Source organism: Rattus norvegicus, chromosome 14 (assembly GCF_036323735.1).
Source record: "Rattus norvegicus strain BN/NHsdMcwi chromosome 14, GRCr8, whole genome shotgun sequence".
Classification (NCBI taxonomy): Eukaryota; Metazoa; Chordata; class Mammalia; order Rodentia; family Muridae; genus Rattus; species Rattus norvegicus.
This window is the reverse complement of record NC_086032.1, coordinates 28,343,089-28,366,286: the sequence shown is the minus strand read 5'-3', so window position 1 is coordinate 28,366,286 and position 23,198 is coordinate 28,343,089.

Here is a 23,198-nt window from a genome sequence, read left to right as displayed (position 1 = left end):
CAAGTTCCTCTGAAGAAATTGGAAATGCTCCAGTTGCTGAGCTACCTCCCAAACCCCACGACTTCAATTTTTAAAATGAATAAATATGTGTTTGATTTTATGTAAAATCATTATTACATACAACTGCTTTCAGTAATGCAGTGTAAAATTACTCTCACTCTCCAAATTGCTAATGTAGAAAAGCATTGTTAGTTTATGTCAGTTTAATAATAAATTACAACATTTACCCAAGGTTGCTATTCATTCAAATTTCAAATATTTATTTCTACATTTGATTATAGTTACTAAAGCAGTGGTCAATCATCAACATGCAATAATATTTCTGTTTCCTTCCCTTGTTTTTCAGTGTGTTGTTGCTTTTACTCTTTGTATAATGCTGGTCATAGTTGTATTTTACTGAAATGCAAACACAATGTTAGCATCATTATGATGTGTCTTTCCACAAATAAAATGTATCTCATGATTCTACGTCAACTGTGTGATTCCACGTACATTCAATTCTACTCTTTTTTTGTGTGAGAATTTGTCAAAATTTGGAACTATTAACACATTGATATACTAGTTTATACCATCATTAATATTATGAATTGAGCTTTTAGGTCTTCAAAACTTTTCTATCTGGAGTAGATAAGTTACATTTGCTTATAATTCATTGTAACAAACATGTTGGATCCATTTTCTAATATTCAGTAATATTTTAAATGATTTTTTCTGTGACCAAAAACATGATCAAAAGCAACTGATAAACAGAAGAAATCATTTTGGCTTAAAGTTTCAGAAAGAGTCCATAATGGTGGGGAATCATGGTAGCAAAGAAGCTATCTAATTATATATCCATCTACAAACATGAAACAGAGAGTGAATTGGAAGTATGAAAAATCCACGAACTCTCAGTGTCACCACATTGACACAGTTCTTCCAGCACTAATCCACATTCTCAAAGTTCTGTAACTTTCCCAAACAGAACCAAAAGGGACAACATTTTCAAGTTTGTAAACCTACAGAAAGATATTTCATATTCAAACTGCCATAATCACTAACAATTTCTTTTTTTTCTAATGTGAAAAGGTTTAATGAGAGAAGAAGACTAAAAGAGAAGAGGAAAGGCTGGCCATGAGCACGTGGAAGGAAGGGTTAGGAAAATGGGGAGAGAAGTTGACAGGGACAAAGGAGAAAAGGGGAAGAGAGCAGAGAAGAGCAAAGAGCAATTTATTTCAATGCATAAATTTTTATATACCTTAGCAGTATATGTTTGTACACACATAAACATGTATAAAATATACAATATAGTATTGAATACATAATATTTTTTAAAGATACTATAGTATGAAAATGTTAATCTTATGGAGATAGTAAGCATTTTCTTGAACATTAACATATTTATACATTGGATAACATATTCCCATCAGAGAGGATGACAATTAACTGTTAATTTTTGAAACAATAATTTTAGCATGGGGTTAAAATAAATATTTTATTATATTACTAATTAATCTAATCATTTTTAATTTGTGAATGATAGATTTTGCATCTCATATTTTACAAAACTATAACCATTTTGATGAATATCAAGAATTTATTGCATATATATTTTAGTGCATTTAATTATTTTACAAAGATTATTAAGATATTATTGACAAAATTGCATATATTTATGAAAATATGTATAATGAGGATGATGACAATGTCAAGTTTGATTGTTGAGTTCATCATCTTGCCTAGTTACTATTTTATGGTAAAGACTGTAAAAAAAATTAAGGCCTACATTTTAGACAATAAAAGACTATAAATTCTTTGGAATTATTATACTGTTATGTATGAACCTATAATATACATTACTGGCAAACATGTTAATTGTAATATGCATTTCCAATACAGTGAATTAAATTAACATTTTTCCTTTAAGTTTGTTAACTTTGATATTATTTTTATATTATCAGAAAGCCAACAAATGAAATAAACTGATATCAGAAGTGGTTAGTTTTACCATAGCTAATTCACAAGCACATGGATGGACTTAGAAAATACTGGGCGGGGGAAGCTCATCAGCGGGGCCACGCGCTGAGTGCTCGTCACTCCATCGGCCCCTGGGAAGGTCTGAGACTGGGGCCTCCCGCGGCCCTAACCGGGCCCTCCCCGAGTGGGGAGGTGAGTTCCCAGAGAGCAGGGCTCCACGCGTGGGCAGACTGGGCAGAAAATACCCTGAGTGAGGTAAGCCAGACACAAAAGAACACACATGGTTTGTACTCACTGATAAGTCGATATTAGCCCGAAAGCTCAAAATGCCCACTTTACAACTTACAGACTATATGAAGCTTAAGAAGAAGGAAGATTGTGGATGTTTCAATCCTACTTAGGAGAGGGAAAAAATAATCAAAATAATCAAGAGAGGTATAAGGAGGGAGAGACCTGAGAAGAAAAGTGGAGGGGGAGGGGAAGAATGGAGACTAGATCAGGTACAGGAAGAGATAGGAGAGAACTACTGAGAGTCAGGAAAATTAGTAGAAATATGTAGCATTGTGTGCACGTGTGTGTGTGTGTGTGTGTGTGTGTGTGTGTGTGTGTGTGTGTGTGTGTGTGTGTGTGTGTTGGGGATGGGGGACTGAAGATAGCCACTAGTAAGTCCCAGATACCATAAAAGAAAGAGAAGCGGTTCCCAGAACCAAGGGAAATTAGCCTAAATACACAATAAAGGAGAGAACCTGTAGAGACAACCTCTAGTAGATAGGCTCGGCCCACAGTTGAGCGATGAAGACATCTACCTATCTCAATATTTTTAACCCAGAATTGTAACTATCTAACCAAAGCTTATGGACCAAATATGGAGCAGAGACCTAAGGAAAGGCCATCTAGACTGCCCCACCTGGGGATCTATTCCATCCGCAGACAACAAACCCAGTCACTATTGGTGATGCCAAGAAGCACTTGCTAACAGGAGACTGGTAGAGCTGTTTCCTGAAAGGCTCTGCCAGCACCTGGTTAATAAAGATGTAGATAATCATGGCCAGTCATGGATCTGAGCCCAGGCAGTCCAATGGAAGAGTTAGGGGAAGAAATGAAGGAGCTGAAGAAAACTGCAACCACATAGGAAGAACAACAATATCAACTAACCACCTCCCTCTCCAATCCCACCTCCACCCCACTCCCACTTCCCAGGGAATAAACCACCAACCAAAGGGAGGGATCCTTGGCTCCAGCTACATGTGTAGTAGAGGATTGTCTTATCTAGTATCTAGGGGAAGGGTGGCCCTTGGTTCTGTGGAAACTTGATGTCCTAGCGTAGGAGAATGCTAGTTTGCTGAGGCAGGAGTGGGTGGGTGGGTGGAGGAAGAAATGGGGGTTCTGTGGAGGGGAAACCAGAAAAGGGGACAACATTTGAAATGTAATAAATAAAATATCCAATAAAATTTGGATATTGGTTTCTGAAACAGGTTGGCAAAATTTGTAAGATAAACTAGAGAATGTCTAGCTTGCAGTGACAGAATAATTTGAGAAATTTTAATTAATATTCAAAAGACCTGGCTGTTCATATAAATGTAGGTAGAGCTAGCAACGCTGAACAAATTTCACAGACAAGTGTATTTTCTGTTAGGGATTAGATAGTCTATGTAACAGTGTGCATTGTATTCTTTGTTTCTGGCTAAAAGTAAGGTGACTTACTTGGATAATTACTTGGCAGAGAAATTTTCCAAAGTGGAAAACAAGCAGGATGTGACAAGTTGCTATTGGTTATTCTTAATTGTCTGTAAAAATTAATAACCAAAGGACCCTGAGAGCAAACTTGAAAAGCAGCTGGAGCCTTACCGAGAAAGTGGTGTAGAAATGTGTAAGGTTATAGCCATGAAATTTTCCCGAAGAGTATTCTTTCAGGAAGATGCTCAGTGTCATACATTCCTGACCTCATTGAGATTTTTAAAGAATCTACATTTATTACCATCACTAAAGGACATGCCATCTAGAGACAGGTTAGGGCCAAGCACACCACAGAACTTGGCATGGTCCACAGGATGCTAGTATAATGAGAATGCTGAAGGCAAGAGTTGTGATCACAGATACTTTGAACAAGAAGTAGAGAGATACTAGAATTATGCTGTAGGATGTTTTGACTATCCATTTTGTGTTGTAGTCTTGGACAATATTTTTATGCCTTATCATTTTGCATTCTAAGCTATATGAAGTGGGAACAATAATATCAATCATGATGGAGATTTGTTAGCATTAAAAACAAAACACATAAAACTTTTAAATGGCTACCTGATAATTAGTCCACAAACATTAGGCATGTTATTACCATAATGCTTTCATCAGACAAGTAATAAAGAATTTTAAGTAAATACCTGCCAATTTAATTAAATGATAGTGATTAAAAAGCAAATGATGGTGATGATGAACAAGAAGGAGAAGCAGGAGGAGAAGGAGAAGGAGGAGGAGGAGAAGGAGAAGGAGAAGGAGAGGAAGAAAAAGAGGAAGCGGAAGTAGAAGCAGATGAAGGAGATGAAGCAGAAGAAGCAGAAATAGTAGAAGCTTTTAAATAGATCAAACAAGCTAGCAACACAAAGGTCTACCTTTCAAGTACACGGATTAAAGGTTTGTGCCTCAACACTGAACTATCTTCTGTTTTGAAGTATGAAATCTTTGCCTTATGTAAAGAATCACCATTATCCGTATCACCTTAATATTCACTCAGAAATTGTAAATTCACAACTTAGCAAGCACAACATGCTTACCATTTCTCTGGTCCTATTCCTTTATATCTCACTCTTATTTCTGTGTTTCTTAAGGGATTTTATAATCCAGTAATAGAATAGGTAATCAACTCACTATCCTTCCAGTTATTAGTTGCAGAGGTGAGCAGAATTTTTTCCATGTTTTAGAGAAGAGAATGGTTGAGCAAAGAAATGATTGGATAATAAAAATGGAGCAAGGCTTCAAAACTTTCATTTATTATTAACTTTTTTTTCCAGCATGAATTAGAGATTCCTTACTGTGTGGAGATCAACATCGGGAGAGTCAATGAATCAGAAAATATCAGTTTAAACGTTAAGAAAAACCTGAATATTTCTAATACTACATTAAATGGCATAGCAGAACCTTGGATACTCATTATGATCATGTGATAATCTTCATAGATCTACTGTAACGACTTAGCTACTTGGGAGAGTTATAAAATTTACATTTCTTAAAAAAACACCTATGTGAGACCAAAGTTTGGCCTCTTGGCAAGTCCACTGATAATTCAGGCTACTCATGTGTCCTGGAAGCAATTCTACTTCTTAATGATATTTATGTTCTTCACCTTGATTCATGATAGCATAGAGCTGTGCAGCAAATAAACTTTATGCATAAGGTAATTTACAGAGGATTTTTAATTTTGCATTATAGTTGTTTTCAGAAAACACAGTTTTACAATCATTGATGATATCCACATCTAAATCTTAATGCTAGTGTGGTACACCACACTAGTTTATTTCCCAATCAATTGTGAAGCATAGTTTCAATTTCAACTTGCCATTGGGAAGACAGCCTCAAATCATGAACTGCCTAGGTAAAGTTGTTCAGTAAGCATCTCTGGAGTGTTTGCTTTGATTTTTGAGTTATTTAGAAAGCAAAGGCTACCGTGGATTTCACCCTTCCCTATGCAGCGGGTCCTGGAATAAGTGAAGAAGGATGACTGATCAATCACACACAAAACTCTGAGATCACAGTGAGCAACTGGGGCACCATGAGTAAGGTCATTATTCTTCCTTTCTTGATTGGATGTGGGGTCACTATTTGAGTCCCCATCTTTACTACTCCTCAATCATGGACTAGCTACTGGATTTTTAAGACAAGTAAATGGATCCCTCTCCTTTTTGTTTTGGATATTTTGTCACAGTGACAGAAATAAAACTAGAACATCAACTTCAATAAGATATCCGAGTCTGCCTATCTCATTCTTCTGGACTAATAACATGACTAAATGCTGATAATAAAATGGTTCCCTCCCAATTTTGTTTGGGAGGAATTTCACAACCACATACATTCATTCGTCAATCCATTCATTCATTCGTTTGTTTCTTCAACTAATATAAACACCAAGTAAAGCACAATCCCTACAAACCTGATTATCAAATTGGAGAATGGGAGGTTTATGTGATTCACGCAAGGACATACTTGTGGAATAAGAGTTTGAACTCACAAGCATTCATATTGTCACAACGATTGTATCATTAACATAAAAGTTAATAATATTGTTCGTAGTTATAACTGACAACTTTTCACTTGATCTTAGCCAAAAGGCCGAGAAGTGATAACTGACAACTTTTCTAATCAGGAAAAATATAGATTTTTCACAATAAAAGTTGATTAACTATTTTTAATTCTTTTCCTTGGCCCTGGTCATGTTGCTACAAACACTGAAAGATCAGTCTGCTTTAAGAAATTATGACTCCAGCTGAAACTCCATTAAAATTGGGTATTCAAAAATCTTGTTTGGAATTGGAGAAACTATCTCTCAAAGCCCATCTGTCAAAGACAGGAAGAGTTAAGCAGGGCCCAAGGGCTTTGCTGACTGCAAAGCGAGCACAGCAGTACCACTAGAGCTTGAGCTATATTCACACTCTCTCTTCCCTACCCTGATTCAGTGAGGAGATTTCTAATTAGAAATGCACTGCAAATGCTCTTTTCTGCAGGTAATGGTGTAATCCTTATGAGGAATGCCTATTTCATAAATATTTCAAAGTATATGACATCATGTTGTCATTTTAATTATAGAACTTAATTTCAGTCAAGCTTTTTCTTTCTTTCTCAGTGTACTTATGAAAATAAGAATCTACCATACCCTCGGTGATTCCAAATTCAAGGGTCTATACTTCTAGGTAAACACCTTTCTTCAAACATTCATTTATGTTTTTACATTTTATTTATTATTTGCTTGTTCTCTCTCTTATTGTGTGTGTGTGTGTGTGTGTGTGTGTGTGTGTGTGTGTGTGTGTGTACATCTGAATCTTGGGGATTGGACTCAGGTTGACAGGTTTCACAGGAAGCACTTTTTTTAAATGAGCCATCTCACCAGTTCTGGAGGATAACTTTTCTTATGTGTGGCACACTCATGTAAGTTGCTTTTGATCAACTGACTAATATGATGATGTGTTGTCACTACTCCCATTGTCACACAGTAGATGATAACTACCAGTGTGCTGTGTTTGAAGAAAGCTATCATCTCTTTTGTAAGAGGGCTTCAGGTGGCTTTGGCTGTTCTTGAATTGGATATTCAGCCAAGCAACACTGAATTTAGATCATCCTGCTCCCATACTCTAATGGCTGAGATTACAGCTTACAGCACAATACCCAGTATGTCAGGTCCCGGGAACGCAATACAAGGTTTTATGTATGCTAAACATGCACTGTACCAACAAAGCTCACATCCAAGACACAGAGATGTAAGTAAATTATTTCCTTAGATGCATCTTCTGATGGGACTATAAGTAGGCCAGCACGTTGGACAGAGCTATGTACAAGAAACTCTGAACAAAACAATATGCCTGGCCATTGCCTAGAGTCCCACTCTCAAGAAACTGCAAAGCAGCATATGTACCCTGGGCTGAGGAGTTGGGTATATGAGAATTTGTCTTACTGCAGTAAAAAACTGATTTTTACTCAATATAAAACTTTCTTTTTACCTCTTAATTGCGAGCATGTCTACTTGTCTATGTGTAGAATATGAGTGTGTACAGGTTATTATTCCACTAGAAAAAAAGTTGGCACATTTTTGAAATTTCTTTATCACAAAAATATAAGTGAATGATATATTTTGTAACCATTTTATGATACAAAATATATTACAATATGCTATCTGTATAAGTGGACACATAATTAAATGAGTTATTTATTGTTTTTTAAATTATGGTTAAATTGCAAGCTGGAAATAATGCACGTATTGTAAATTACAAAGCTAAGGCATGAACTAAATAAACTTGCAATAATTCTGTAAGTCCTCTAAATTCTTGCTTCCTTAAGTATTTTCATTGTTAGATTATCACATTGCTGAGTAAGAAAAATATGATGGTTAATCTGCTGAAAGTGATGTCTATTATATAATAACACTTTATTATGCATAAGCTCCCAGAAAACCCAATTCTCAATTCTCAAATTTGTACTCAATTACAGTAATCATATTATCCCATTGCAAGTAATTTTATTTCCCTTTCATTTAAATTGCATTTTCAGTATGCATTTCAATGATTCTGCTTAATATGGTTTTAAGCCTGAATGTATCAAAATCATTTTCTTGGAAAGAGGCAAATTTGGATATATATGTATGAGTACAGGACTTGAGTCAGTGATGTAAGCTGAGGAAAATAATTTATTTATTAACATAGATTGAATCTTCAAAATTCATGTAACTGTTGTACATTCTGCTAATGGTTCATTACATTCTAACTTCTACAGGATAAACAAGAATATTCTGGCTTGTAGGTTTCTCAGATGTTTCTATTCATTGGAAGCTGAATCTAATACCTCTTACTGGGCCTATCATTTTAAAACTCCTAATACTATAGATATTGAAGGAGAACAAAATAACCACCACTTTACTAAACCATTATTATCTCTAACTACAGTGCAACTACTGTGCCCTAATACTCACAGATAAGCCAAGTTCTCCCATTCTTCATAAAAACTTCTCCTGTTTCAATGTGTTCAGAGCTATTTCCCATTTTCAATTCTATTAGATTTAGTATTTTCAGTTTTATGTTGAGGAGGGTGATAAATATGGATCCATTTTAATTCTTCTATATGCACACATCCAGTTAGACCAGCACCATTTCTTGAAGATTCTTTCCAGTTTCTATTGTATGGTTTTGACCTTTTTGTCAACATCAACTGAAAAGCTAATATAAGGCAAAAGACATTGTTAATAACATGGATTTTGGAAAGGAAGACTAGAAGCAGGGATAACTTCTGGAATGTAAATTAATAAATAAATTTAAACAAAAGAAAGAAAACTCTTTGCAATAGAGAGATGACTATAGAGAACCATTATAATCAATCAAAGAACAGATCTGCGGAGATGAGTATGAACCAATGCAGCTAGAATGTGACTGTGACACCTGAGGCTCAGGGATCTTTGCCAAAGAGAGGACAGAAAGTGTGTAAGAACCAGAGGAGTTAACTGTGTCACAATATATGTCATGGGAATGTGAAAAGCTACAAGCATAGTCTTTAATTGGTTCTCATGGCTAAGCATGAGCAAAACAGGGATGGTATGTAAGAAATACTGAGAGCTGGTTAATGGGCCTCCCCAGAACAGAGCACTCACAATAGTAAACTGTCAGGGTGGAACATATAAGTAACATTATACAGACTGAGCATGTTGTAGTGTGCTGTGTGCATGAGCGTGTATGTGTGTGTGTGTGTGTGTGTGTGCATGTGTGTGTGTCTGTGTGTGTATGTGTACACATGCGCACGCGTGTGTATTCAGATTTAATAAAAAATGAGGTCATAAATTTGAAACTGACCCATCATGTCTTTTTATGGGTTTTATTGAACCAAACAAATAATAAGACATGCCTCTAATAGGTAAGAGAGTCAACAGATGCTAGTTTCACATGAAAATGCCTGAAAAATCACATAGAAATGGATGTAGATCAAGAAGGTTAATGGAAAAACCTCACATCTTTTGGTCACAGTATCTCATTGTGGTTTTGGAATCTTTTTTCACTCCTTTTGTTAGTTTTAGCTTTTGAAAGAAATCCTTCAGCAAACTACATTTTGATATTGAAAGCTCAATCTTGTGCCACTGTTGCTTAGCACTCTGTTTTTCTTTATAGACTAGATGCTGTACGAACCAAGACCCTGTAAATTGTTCCAGATGCCTATCTGCTCCTACTATCCTGACAGCTCTACCTCAAAGCATTCTGACTCAATATGCTCCATTTTCTCTCTTCTTTAAAAATTTAGAGGCCACCTGCTCACTTCAGGCTTCCCACGTTATCGGTGTATGAATTTGGATTTTAAGAGACCTATATGTGAAACCTAACAGTGCCTAGATGCACTATCCCAGCCTAATAATACATTCCTTGGTTGGATTTTAGAAATTGTCAACAGCCTAAGAACATGATTTTACACACTATGTGCTTACTATTTACTGCTTCTCTCTACATCCAAGACTTTCCCAGAATTCTTGGTTATATTATATAATATCATCCACTTATAAATAAAACCAACCAGACACTCCCCCCCCAACCACAGAGCTCCCAGGGACTAAACAACTAACCAAAGAGTACACATGGAGGGACCCATGGCGCCAGCTGCATATGTAGCAGAGGATGACCTTATCTGGAATCAGTAGGAGGAGAGGCCCTTGGTCCTATGAAGGTTTGATGCTCCAGAGTAGTGGAATGCTAGGGTGGTGAGGTGGGAGTGGGTGGGTTGGTAGTGGAGCACCCTGATAAAAGAAGGGGAGAAGGGATGGCATAGGGCTTTTTTGGAGGTAAAACTGGGAAGGGGTATATTTAAAATATAAATGGTCTCCACTTAAACTGATAAAGTTACAAACCCCATTAAAACAGGAGTGGCATCTTATCCAGGCTTTCCATAGCAGCAAATGGTGAGAGAAACTTACATTCTCTTAGACACAATAAGCCAAATAAAACATTCAGTCTCAGCAATACTTAAAGCTTCATTTCATTCAATATGAAATCAAGAAGCCACAGGTTGTACAAAAGTCATAAAATAATTATTGTCAAATCCTTTCAAGATGTATCTTCCAACAGTTAAATATAAACAGCCCTACGTCAAGATTTCTCAAAACATTTCCTAAAATGAATGATAGATACAGGATCTATCTGAGTTACACTACGGGTACAAAGAAACTCTTTTCAGCCACATCAAACAGCCAAGGACTAAGCCCTTTTTGTTTCTTGTTACAACTACTGCTGATCAAAGATTTTCCAAACAACTGAGTTTCTACAATCTGCATTTATATATTAAATACTTAATGCTAAATATAAGCCACTTCCAAGATGGCCTTCTGCTATTATAGGGATCCTTTGCAAGTTTGCTGTCATAGGTGTGAATGAGGGCCCTTTCGGGTTTATTTCATCATAACCAAAACACCCCACTTTCTCAACAGCTCATTGCTATATCTCATATGCTATGAATATCTAGGATTTTTGGCAACAAAATATTTCTGTAGAGTTTTTATTTTTTTCTAGTGGATATACTATTTCTTTGGCTCTTTTATGAAGATCATTTATTGGATATTTTTTTATCAAACTCAGCAAAATGTAAAATTAAGCAACCTTCTTATCTCCAATTGTCCCTTGACCTGAAAATTTCTGATCATTCTGTCCATTCTGATGCTGTGAATATGGATGTCCTCTGCAGATGTCCTGATAAAGGTGCATCTTCTCTCTTATATATCTAAGGAAGGTTTCTAACTTAGTAATGTAAGGCACATAAATTGTTCTTGGCTCTCTCAAATTTGGACAGATTTATATATTTAAATATAAAATGATATTATATGTGTGTGTGTGTGTGTATCTTGTTTCCCTTTCAAGACCCACTTACAAAACTAGATTGTACAGAAAACATTTTAAGCTTTATTTTGTTTCCCTGCATACACATGTAGATCTTTATTCTGCTTCTACAATAATTTATTATCTTATTATTGAACGTGTCTGAATTATAATGAATGTACATAACAAATTTCAGAATATACATAGGATTTCAAAAAAGGTATATGGGGAATATCTAATTTTATATAATGAAAAATAGTACTGAAAAATTATGAAATTCTTTACTGCACTAATAAAAACAAATCAAAAGAATTATTGTTTAAATTATTTTGTTCTCATACAATTTCACATGAATACACAATATATACTGAGAACTCTAACCCCTAACCTTAGCCCAATCACTTACCACCCTGTCCACCCCACTCTTCCTCCCAAGAATCTCTTCCAAATTAAGAAATTTTGTATTATTTTGGATCCTATTATTTCTGTCTAAAGTGTGACCTGGGCTGTAGATACATTTTGTAGCCTAGTGAGCTAAGTCGTAGCTATACAACCAAAACCAGTGATTCACACTCTCCCAAATCTCTCACATTTTAAATGGGAAATAATTCAGTGTTAAAACTATAATGGCAAAAATACTCACAGGAGGAAATATGGAGACAACGTGTGGAGCAGAGACTCAAGGAAAGGCCATTGAGAATTCCCCACCTTGGGGGAACAATCCCACATACAGACAACAAACCCAAAGAATATTGCAGATGACAAGAAGTACATGCTGACAGGAGCCTGATCTAGCTGTCTCCTGAGAGGCTCTGCCAGAGCTTGACAAATACAGAGGTGATGCTAGCAGACAACTATTGAAATGAGAAGGGGTCTCCACTGGCGGAATTAGAGAAAGGACTGAAGTAGCTGAAGGGGTTTGCAAATCCATAAGAACAACAAGATCCCCCAGAGCTCCCAGGGACTAAGAGAACACAGGGATGGACCTATGCCTCCATCTGCATATGTAGCAGAGAATGACCTTGACAGGCAACTATGGTCCTGTGAAGGCTCAATGCCCCAGTGTAGGGGAATGAGAGGGTGGGGAGACAGAAGTGGGTAGGTGAGTGGAAGAGCACCCTTATAGAAGCGAGTGGAGGGGGAATAGGATAGCAGGTTTCTAGAGGGGAAACCAGGAAAGGGGATAACATTGAAAATGTAAATTAAAAATCCAATAAGTGAAAAAAATGTTAAATATAAAAAAGAAAAAAATTAGGGAGAAAACTATAATGGCAAGGTTATTTCCTCTAAGGTGATGCCAAATCTTTTGCCTTTCAGATTTAATCTGCTTATCTGTTTGTTTGTTTGACTAAAGAATGCTGTTGCATTTGTAAGACACTGGAAATGATTTTTTTAAGTTAACCTATCAAATTGTTATAGACATGCCCCCATACCCACTTGTTGGCTGTTACTTTTAAATACATGTTCTCTTCTTCACACATTTGAACATCATTGTCCAAAACTGTTGTCATTACATTTAAAACAGTGATTTAAAAAAAAAACTTTATTACTTCTGAGAACAGATTAATTTACCTAGAATCATTCATTTTTCAATGTGTATTTTCCATTAGAGCACATTATCATGAACAAATACACAGAATCATACATGCGTGTATGTGTATAGTTAAAATACTCTATATAGAAAAAGAAGTTGACCCCAACATGGCTGAGTTTTTCATAGAACAAAATATGGGCATAATTAGCCAATACTCTGTCTTACATTCTCTCTAGAATCTATCTATTGATCTATCTATCTATCTATCTATCTATCTATCTATCTATCTATCTATATGTATAAATAATTTTCTGTAAGACAACAAAAAAATTAGAGGGTATGGTCCTTAGTATTCTCTAATGGCAGTATGCATATTAATAGTCAGTGTACCAGTAGGTAATTAAAATTACTAGTGAAAAATTTCTCCTCATAGGTAACTGTGTAATGACACTACCAATATTATAGGTCAGAGATATTCTCTGTCAATAAATGACTGGGCCGGCCAATTAACCTACTTTTCTGTCATAACCTTTCCAGAACAATGTCTAAAATGTGAAATGTCATTGGAAGACAGTGTGTTGAATAGTTGGTAGTAAGCTGGTCCTTTTATTGTGAGAGACTTTAGACATTTTAGGACAAAAGTTCTGTCAGGATCAAACTGGTTTCTGTAATCAAGCATCTTGTCCCAATCCCCACAGTCTACTCAGTCTCAGCATACTGGATTGATAGGAAGTAATTAGATTTCCAGTACATATCATTTCACATGGAGGAGATGTTCAAATGCTGGTATCAACCAAGCATGGACCATACCTTCTGAAATTGTTAACAAAATTCTTTCCTCACACATGTGGTAATGTCAAATAATTCACCACACTTGGATAAAAGTAATGAATACATAAGGTTTAAAAGGAAGGTATTCCCCAATAGCTAACTACTAGAGAGAGTAAAACTACAAAGCTTCTGTAAGGCAAAGGACATTCTCTTTAGGACAAAATGGCAACCAACAGATTGGGAAAAGATCATTACCAATCCTACAACTGATAGAGGGCTAATATCCAAAATATACAAAGAACTCAGAAAGTTAGACTGCAAAGAGACAAAAAACCCTTTTAAAATGGGGTTCAGAGCTAAACAAAGAATTCACAGCTGAGGAATATCGAATGGCTAAGAAGCACCTAAAGAAATATTCAACATCTTTAGCCATGAGGGAAATTCAAATCAAACCAACCCTGTGATTCAACCTCACACCAGTCAGAATGGCTAAGATCAAACACTCAGGCAACAACAGATGCTGGAGAGGATGTAGAGAAAGAGGAACACTCCTCCATTGTTGGTGAGATTGCAGACTGGTACAACAATTCTGGAAATCAATCTGGAGGTTCCTTAGAAAATTGGACATTGCACTACCTGAGGATCCAGCTATACCTCTCTTGGGCATATACCCAAAAGATGCTCCAACATTTAACAAAGTCACATGCTCCACTATGTTCATAGCAGCCTTATTTATAATATCTAGAAGCTGGAAAGATCCCAGATGCCCTTCAACAAAGGAATGGATACACAAAATGTGGTACAGCTACACAATGGAGTACTACTCATCTATCAAAAACAATGACTTCATGAAATTTATAGGCAAATGGATGGAACTAGACAATATCATCCTGAGTGAGGTAACCCAATCACAGAAAAACATAAATGGTATTCACTCATCGATAAGTGGATATTAGCCCAAATGCTTGAATTACCCTAGATGCACAGACCACATGAAACTTAAGAAGGATGACCAAAATGCAGATGCTTCACTCCTTCTTTGAAATGGGAACAAAAATACCCATAGGAGGGAATACCAAAGTTTAGAGCAGAGACTGAAGGAACAGCCATTCAGAGCCTGCCCTACATGTGGCCCATACATATACAGCCACCAAAACTAGATAAAATGAAGCTAAGAAGTGCAGTCTAAGAAGAACCGGATGTAGATCGCTCCTGAGAGACACAGCCAGAAAACAGCAAATACAGAGGCGAATGCCAGCAGCAAACCACTGAACTGAGAATGGGACCCCCGTTGAAGGAATCAGAGAAAGGACTGAAAGAGCTTAAGGGACTTGAGACCCCATAAGAACAACAATGCCAAGCAACCAGAGCTTCCAGGGACTAAGCCACTACCCAAAGACTATACATGGACTGACCCTGAGCTCCAAATTCATAGTTAGCAATGAATAGCCTAGGGCTTTAGAGATGGCTCAGCCGTTAAAGGCTAGGCTCACAAGCAATGAATAGCCTTGTAGGGGCATCAGTGGAAGGGGAATCCCTTGGTCCTACCAAGGCTGGATCCTCAGTGTACAGGATTGTTGGGGGGACAGTAATGGGGGGGTGGATTGGGAGGGGAACACCCATTTAGAAGGGGAGGGGGAAGGGTTAGGGTACTGATGACCTGGAAACTGTGAAAGGGAATGGCATTTTAAATATAAATAAGAAATACCCAATTTAATAAAAATGGAAGGAAAAAAAAGAAACCTTACCAAATAGTAAAATGCAAAGGTCAATCTTAAATATTGGGGTTGGAGTTATGTAAGTCAGTGCTCAACTAAAATCCCACACAGGAGAAATTATTAAGTTTTAAAAAAAGAGTAAATTTACTATTATACATTGTCAAAACCATACTTCAATCTGTACCATGATATCATGGGCACATTGCACTTTTTCTAAAGAAGTTCTAAAAATAAGCATTTGCTACATTTTCAGTGTTTCTGGCTCTAAGTAAATTTGCTAAGGTTTACTTTAAAATATGACCAAGAGTAACCCAGAAAATTTTAATAATAAAGCATGTTAGGTTGAGTGGCTTTCTAAGAAGACATTTATTTACACAATTTCATAATTGCATTTAAAAGAATTTCATGTAAATATAAGATATTCCAAATCTGTCTTATTTCATTGTTCAGTGTATGTCATAAAGGATATATTGCTATTTATTAACCTGATTATGTTTAGAGAAATGACATCAGAAATGTATGTCAGCCTGTATTGTAGATACTCACAGAGCTTTCTTGAGCCTTCTTAATCATATTGATGAACTGTTACACTAAAGTGATTATGGTTTTATGTATATACCTCTCACATTAGTTACAATGACTTAGAGAGGAGAAGACAGTTTATTTTGAATATAACTACACAATGATAACAGGAAGGAATAAGATTACATTGTTTCATATATAAACTATGCAAGTTATATTTTTTAAAAAATGGTTTTGTTTCCATTCCCTAAATATTTTATTGTGCTTCAATGCACAGAAAATAACATATGCTATTTATGTATTCTCAGCTTTACAGTTTATAGTATTGAATATAGCCAAACTATCAACAAACACCTTTAAAACTCTTTTCATACTGTAATGACAAAATTTATAATCCTATTTTTATATTCTCACCTTGCAGTGACCCTTTTAAAACATGACACCACAATGTTCAAATTTTAATAAACATTTCTGATACCCTAAATTATATGTATATATAAATAATAGTCTGTTTAATAAGCACTCCTGGGAAATGTGAAAACCCGTATGCCAAATACTAAAAGTAGATCTCTATGCTCAGATGTACAAAATCAATTCAAAATTTATCAAGTATTTAATAGGGCCTGTAACTTTTAAACTACTAAAGAAATATGTCAATATATAGACAAACAGAATGACTTTCCTAATTGAACCCCAACAGATTTCAGGAAATAATAACAAGAATTGACATATCAGATTATATCAATTTGAGGAGTAAGTGAACCAAAAGAAATCAGACAGAATTCAGAAAGTGAGAAAATCTTGGCCACATTCTTCTGAAGCATTTTTATAGAATTACTACATGGCAGAGTTAGTTGTGATGTGTCTTAAAGACAGTTTCCTCGGGGACACCTTTACTCTCTGTCTCTTACAATCTTTGTACCTACATTACATAGATCCTGAAACTTGAAGGGAGGGAATTTATGAAAGCATAATGCTTAAGACTGAGTGTTCTAAAGTTTGAAACTGACCATTGTCTACTTGTAGTTCTCTGTATTACTTCTCCTATATGGCAAGAAGAAGCTTCTCTGAGGTAGGTGTACCAAAATAATGTTATATATTTATTACTTTATCTGAATAATAGGAGAACATTACCACTAGGCTAGTGCTAAAGAATCACCAATATCACCACAGTAGTTAGAAGCGTACCTTCCAGTTCCATGAACACAGTAGGAGTGAAGCTTCCTGGTAGGTACCAGCTGAACATCTCTATTCTGAGGCATTCACTTAGCAATAGGACCTTACAATAAGATTGTAGAGAACTATCAACAGACTTGTCCATAACCTGTGATGATTGGGTTTTTTCATGGTGCTCCTTGGTCAATGATGCAACATGATGTAACTAATTCCTCCCTTATTTTTCAAGGTATCAATATGAACTGGTAATGTTTAGTGAATCAATGAACACAGAAAAAGCCTGATCTTTATAAATTGAATAATTTCATAGGCAACAATATTGTATTTATACAATAAACTGCACTTTTAGTTAGCTAAAAGATTTGAGAGTGCAGTCTGGCTAGCCACTGCTGTGTCACCCTCTCACAGGTCAGTGAAAAAGAAACATTCAGGCTACATTGCTTTCCCACATTCTCCCACGTGTCTCCAGGACAGCTGCCCTGAGCAAGCTGAATTCTGTCCCCAGAGATCCATTGTCTGGCCACAACTCCACCAGCCTTCACCAGGCATTCCTCACAAGGACTACCATCAAATAACATGCAAATTAGGCCCATTTTCCTGATACCTGCTGCACCAGGACCATTCAGGGACAAACAGATGGCCAAAAGCCAGCATATGATCACAAACAAGAGGCAGGACAATAAGGCACCTTTAGAGCAAAAGTATACAATACAGTAAGCCCTGGATATCCTATCACAAGAAAATGGCCTTAAATCCAACCTTCTACAAATGATAGATACTCTTAGAAAATATCATCCTGACTGAGGTAACTCAGACCCAAAAGGGCATGCATGATATGTTCTCCCTAATAAATGTACATTATCCAAAAAGAAATGTACAGAATACCCAAGATACAGTGCACAGAACTCCTAAAGGTAAACAAGCTGAAGGACCCAAGTGAGGACACCTTGGTCCCATTTGGGAAGGGGAAGAAAGCCACCACAGGTGGAAAGGAGGGAAGGACAGGTGCGGGAAAGGGGATGGGTAGTGGGGAGAGGGGAACATGGTCTGGGTGGGGGAAAAGGACTGAAGCCCCAAGGGCAAGCACAAAGAATGGAAACAGGCAACCAAGGGAGGAAGGAGGTTGGGAGGACCCTCTAGAATGTACCAGAAACCTGGGAAGTGAGAGATCCTTAGGACTCAAAGGGGAGGGGAGACCCTAGATGAGATGCCCTACAGTGGGAGAGGGAACTTATTGAATCCACCTCCAAGAGAAAGACAGGGCATCAAGTGAGGGATGGGGTTTCTATCCCACAGGCAAAGCTCTGACCCGTAATTCTTCCTGTCTTAAAGAACTGCAGGGATGGAAATGGAGAAGAGCCTGAGAAAAAGAAGATTCAGCGACAGGCACAAAGTGGGATCCAGCTCAAGGAGAGGCCCCAAGACCTGACACAGTTACTGAGGCTATGCGGGCAACAAAAAGGGACCTATCATGACTGCCCGCCAAAAGACCCAAAAAGCAGCTAAAGGAGTCAGATTCTGATATGTGCACCAAACCAAGGAACAGAAGCTGCTGATCCCTGTGGTTGAATTAGGGGAAAGCTGGAAGAAGCTGAGGAGGAGGGCAACCCTGTAGGAGGACCACCAGTCTCAATTAAGCTGAACCCCTCCCCCACCACCGAGATCTCTCAGACACTGGATCATGATATACCAGCTGATATGAGACCCCCAACACCTATACAGCAGTGGACTCCAGGGGTCTGGTTTCAGTTAGAGAAGATGTACCTAACCGTCATGGAGGCCCCAGGAAGTTTAGAAGTGTGTTGTGTGGAGTGAGGACATCCTTGTGGAAATGTTGGGATGGGGGAGGAGGTATGGGATATGGAAAAGTCACGGGGAATGGACTAGGAGGGGAATAAAATCTGGAGTGTAAAAATAAATAAATAAAAGTGTTTTAAAAAGATAAAATCTCAGAAAAAAAGAAAAAGAAGAAATGAATGAATCCCTCAAAGAAACACAGGAAAACAAAGGCAAAGGGTTAGATACCTTTAAAATATAGACTAATAGTTCCTTAAAGAAATATGAAAAAATGCAATTAAACAGCAGAAGGAAATGAACAAAACTGTTGAAGACCTGAAAATTGAAATAAAAGCAATAATGAAAAGTCAATCTATGGGAATCCTGGAAATTGAAAACCTGAGAAAGAGGATCGAAACAAGAGAACCAGCATCGCCAACAGACTACAAAAGAGGGAAGAGAAAATCTCTGGACTAGAAGATTTGATAGAAGAAATCGATACATCAGCCAAAGAAAATGATAAATCTAAAAAAAAATTCTGAGTCAAAACATCTAGGAAATCTGGAATACTATGATAAGAACTAACCTAAGAATAATAGGAATAAAAGACACTTACAGCAGAGCACTGGCTGGTCTGACCTCAGTGAGAAAAGACATGCCTAATCCTTGAGAGACTTGAGGCTCCAGGGAGTGGGGAGGCCTGGCAGGGATGGAGTGGGGGTCTGGAGACATCCTTTTGAAGATATGGGGAGGAGGAATGGGATGAGGAGCTGTGGGAAGGAGGATTGTGGGGAGGGGTAATGACTGGACTATAAAAAATTGATGATGATGATGGTGATGAAAGTCAATGATCCATTAGGTGGATACTAAGATTATTTCATTGTGAATTTCTCTCTGACTCCATATCACCAGTTGAAAAGAATAAATTGTATCTCAGTAAGAAATAAATGATTACATTTCAAAAGAAAGCAAAATTAAATGGGAAGAGTCCTAGCTCCACGGACAAAAACTATTTTCAACAAAATCACATGGGATTGGTGAAGAAAGTGTCTCCAAACTAAAGAAAGAGATACCTATGAATATAAAAGAAGCTTACAGAACATCAATTAGATATTAGATTGGACCAGAAAAGATTATCTTCTCACCACATAATAATCAAAATGCAAAATCTACAGAACAAAGAAAGAATATTGACAGCTACAAGGAAAGAAGGTCAAGTAAAATAAAAAGGCAGACCTCCCAGAATTATAAATGACTTCTCAACAGAGATTCTAAAAGGTCCAAAGACTTAGATAGATGTTTCACGGTCTCTAAGAGACCACAGATGCCAAACTAGAAGACTATACCCAGAAAAGCTCTCCATCAAAAACAAGGTATTCCAAGACAAATTAAAATTTAAACAATGTTTGTCCACAAATCCAGCTGTACAGAAAATGCTTAAAGGAAAAGTCCAACCTAAGTAGGTTAAGTACACACAAGAAAACAGAAAATAATTCCATACTATTGAGAACAAAACAAGAGAACCTGTGTGTATGTCCACAGACACATATCTTTAATGTAGAAAAGCCATCAGAATATATACATTATGAGGAGTATTTTTGAAATCTAAACTAACATACAAGGTAATCTCTCCAAATTATGTTGCATATTCATTGATGAATAATATGATATACAAACATGTAATTTCGTGAATATCATCTATTCAAGTATAAACCTTTTCTTAGTATTAAGGTATAATTCTACAAACCAGCTTTTTCAGTTAATCCTTTGAATTACCTTTATTCTGAATTAATGAGTCTTCTCTGAATAACATGCATAGAATTATGTCTGTATTTTTACTAGCCATTTATTTTCATAATGTGTTTATTCAGATAGATGATAATAATTTTACAAATAAAAAATCTATTTCATTCTTAGATAAACAGTATTGCCAAGTGTTGCTGTTCCTTTAACAAAAAATAGAGGTAAAGGAAATATTTGTGGGATTACAGTGAAGGGAGACAATCTGAATTACCTCGTGGCTATTGTGTTTTGCCTTTCCATATTATAGGTATTATTCTTAAATTGTATCATGTTCTCAGTGTTTCCTGTCATTGAAAGCTGGTGTACTTGTAACTTAGTTCCTTTCTAGCTCTTAGTAAGAGAATGGAAGAGTGTCGTTCACTAATATTTGCATAGCTCAAAAACATTTCATGCTGTGCAAAAACACTACAAATTGGAAGTGCCATCTTAGAATAAAAAGACAGAAGGCACAGTAAACTGCAGCATCTTGGCACAGTTTGAATGTCTTGAATATATCTTTTGCATTTCTCAATAATGAAGTTAAAAGAAAGAAGCACCTGTTAGACATCTCCTGAAACAATGGGGCACAGCTCCCTTTGTAAGTGGTGACATTGTCTTGCTGAAAGAAAAATTTCTGAGAACAGTTGCTAGGGACATTATAAGCACTGATGGTGTCTATGGAAACAAAACCCACACAAAACATGCAAAGAGGAATAAAGAGATACCTGGAGGAGTGCCCAGTGTCAAGAAGACAATGAGGAGACGACTCTCACAATGCGTAAAGCAAGGAAAAAGGGAATTTAAATAAATATGCTATTACGACGTTTCTTTGAATATTACTAGAATGTTTTATTTCTGGGGAAATATTTAAAAAACACAAATATTATTAAACTGTTCTTCAAATTATTAATACATTCTGAAATTTGAAAACTTTTATAAAACTACTACTTACATGACAGTGGCCCTCAAACTACCCCCCCCCATGTATTATGTGTCAATCATGGAGAAAAACACTGGTTATACAATCATATTATAGTTCAAATATAATTTAATACAATTTCTTTTGTCTTTGGGCTGTTGAACTATGGCATGTCTAATGATTTGGGGCGTCATTCATAAACGCATCCTGGCATATTCTTGACCAGGCTTCTAGAAGATTTTGTTAGCTTAAGTAAAGTAGTGTTTCTGAAAAGATAGACAATATTTAGAGGAAAAAAATCGATTCATTACATCTGTCTTGATGTAATTAATTACATTAGATATGTCACAGAATTTTTCCATTCACATGGTAAGGTAATTACAATAAAAATTTAAATTAGTAACATATCTGCCAAAGTGAATTATTCAGAAACAACATACTACACATTCCTCACTATAAAATCAAAATGTATCTTGGGGGCATATGTGTACCAGTGGAATTACTAGAATGTCTACCACATAGCCATACTAAATACAACATATGTCATATGTTTGTTTGTTTGTGTTTGTTTTGAGACAGGGTCCATCTACATAGGCTTGACTGTTATAAAGATCAGAACAGCCTTCTGCTCAGAGATCTACCTGCCTCTGCCCTGGCATTAAAGGTTTCTGTCACCATACTGGGCATAACTTATGTTTAAATTTGTCAAAAGCAGTATCTAATTTTAGTTAAACAATATAACCTTAAAGATTTAAGGATTTAGAAATATGCTTTTAACACATAAAAACATTCACTTCCCCACTGTCTACCCATTAGCCAATACTTCAAATAAACAGCTGTACCTTTTCCCCAGCTTTATTTGACGTTCAAAAGTACACATCAGAGAGAGGTACTTTTGGCATGTCAGCGCAATTGTGTTCATTGGAATCTGTGACTTGGATAATTTATATTACACTGTGAATTATTAAGAAAGTTGCATTGCAGAAAAGTTAAAAGCATGCGAGGCTGTTACAAACATTCAACCCATTGGATGATTTGATTAACTAGTAAATAAAGAGAGTGCTAAAAATAAAAATAAAAATAAAATAAAATAAAATAAAATAAAAAGGTTGGGTATGAGTGCTACATTGAGAGGCTGGATGGCAGAAAATAAGGAAGCAAATCTCCAGGGTTCAGTTTGGGACCCGCTGAAGTCCATTAGTTCAGGAAGAACTACTGGAGTTCAAACCAATCAATCATTTCACACTCAACCTCTTGGGGTCAGCTTCTGACCTCAATTATACGCACCTAACTTTCATTCAAGTCTCAGGGAGTTATACACACATTGAAGAGGGCAGGCACTAGCTCTGTAAGTTGAGTGGGGAGTAATTGATGACTTTCTCCTTGCTTGTTTGGCTCAGTAAGCACAGCTTCCAGCACAGACCCCCACTCTTGAACAGAATGGGAGGGTGCTATAAAAAAAACACTCAGCCTTGAGTGTTAAACCAGAGCCTTGGCAGCAG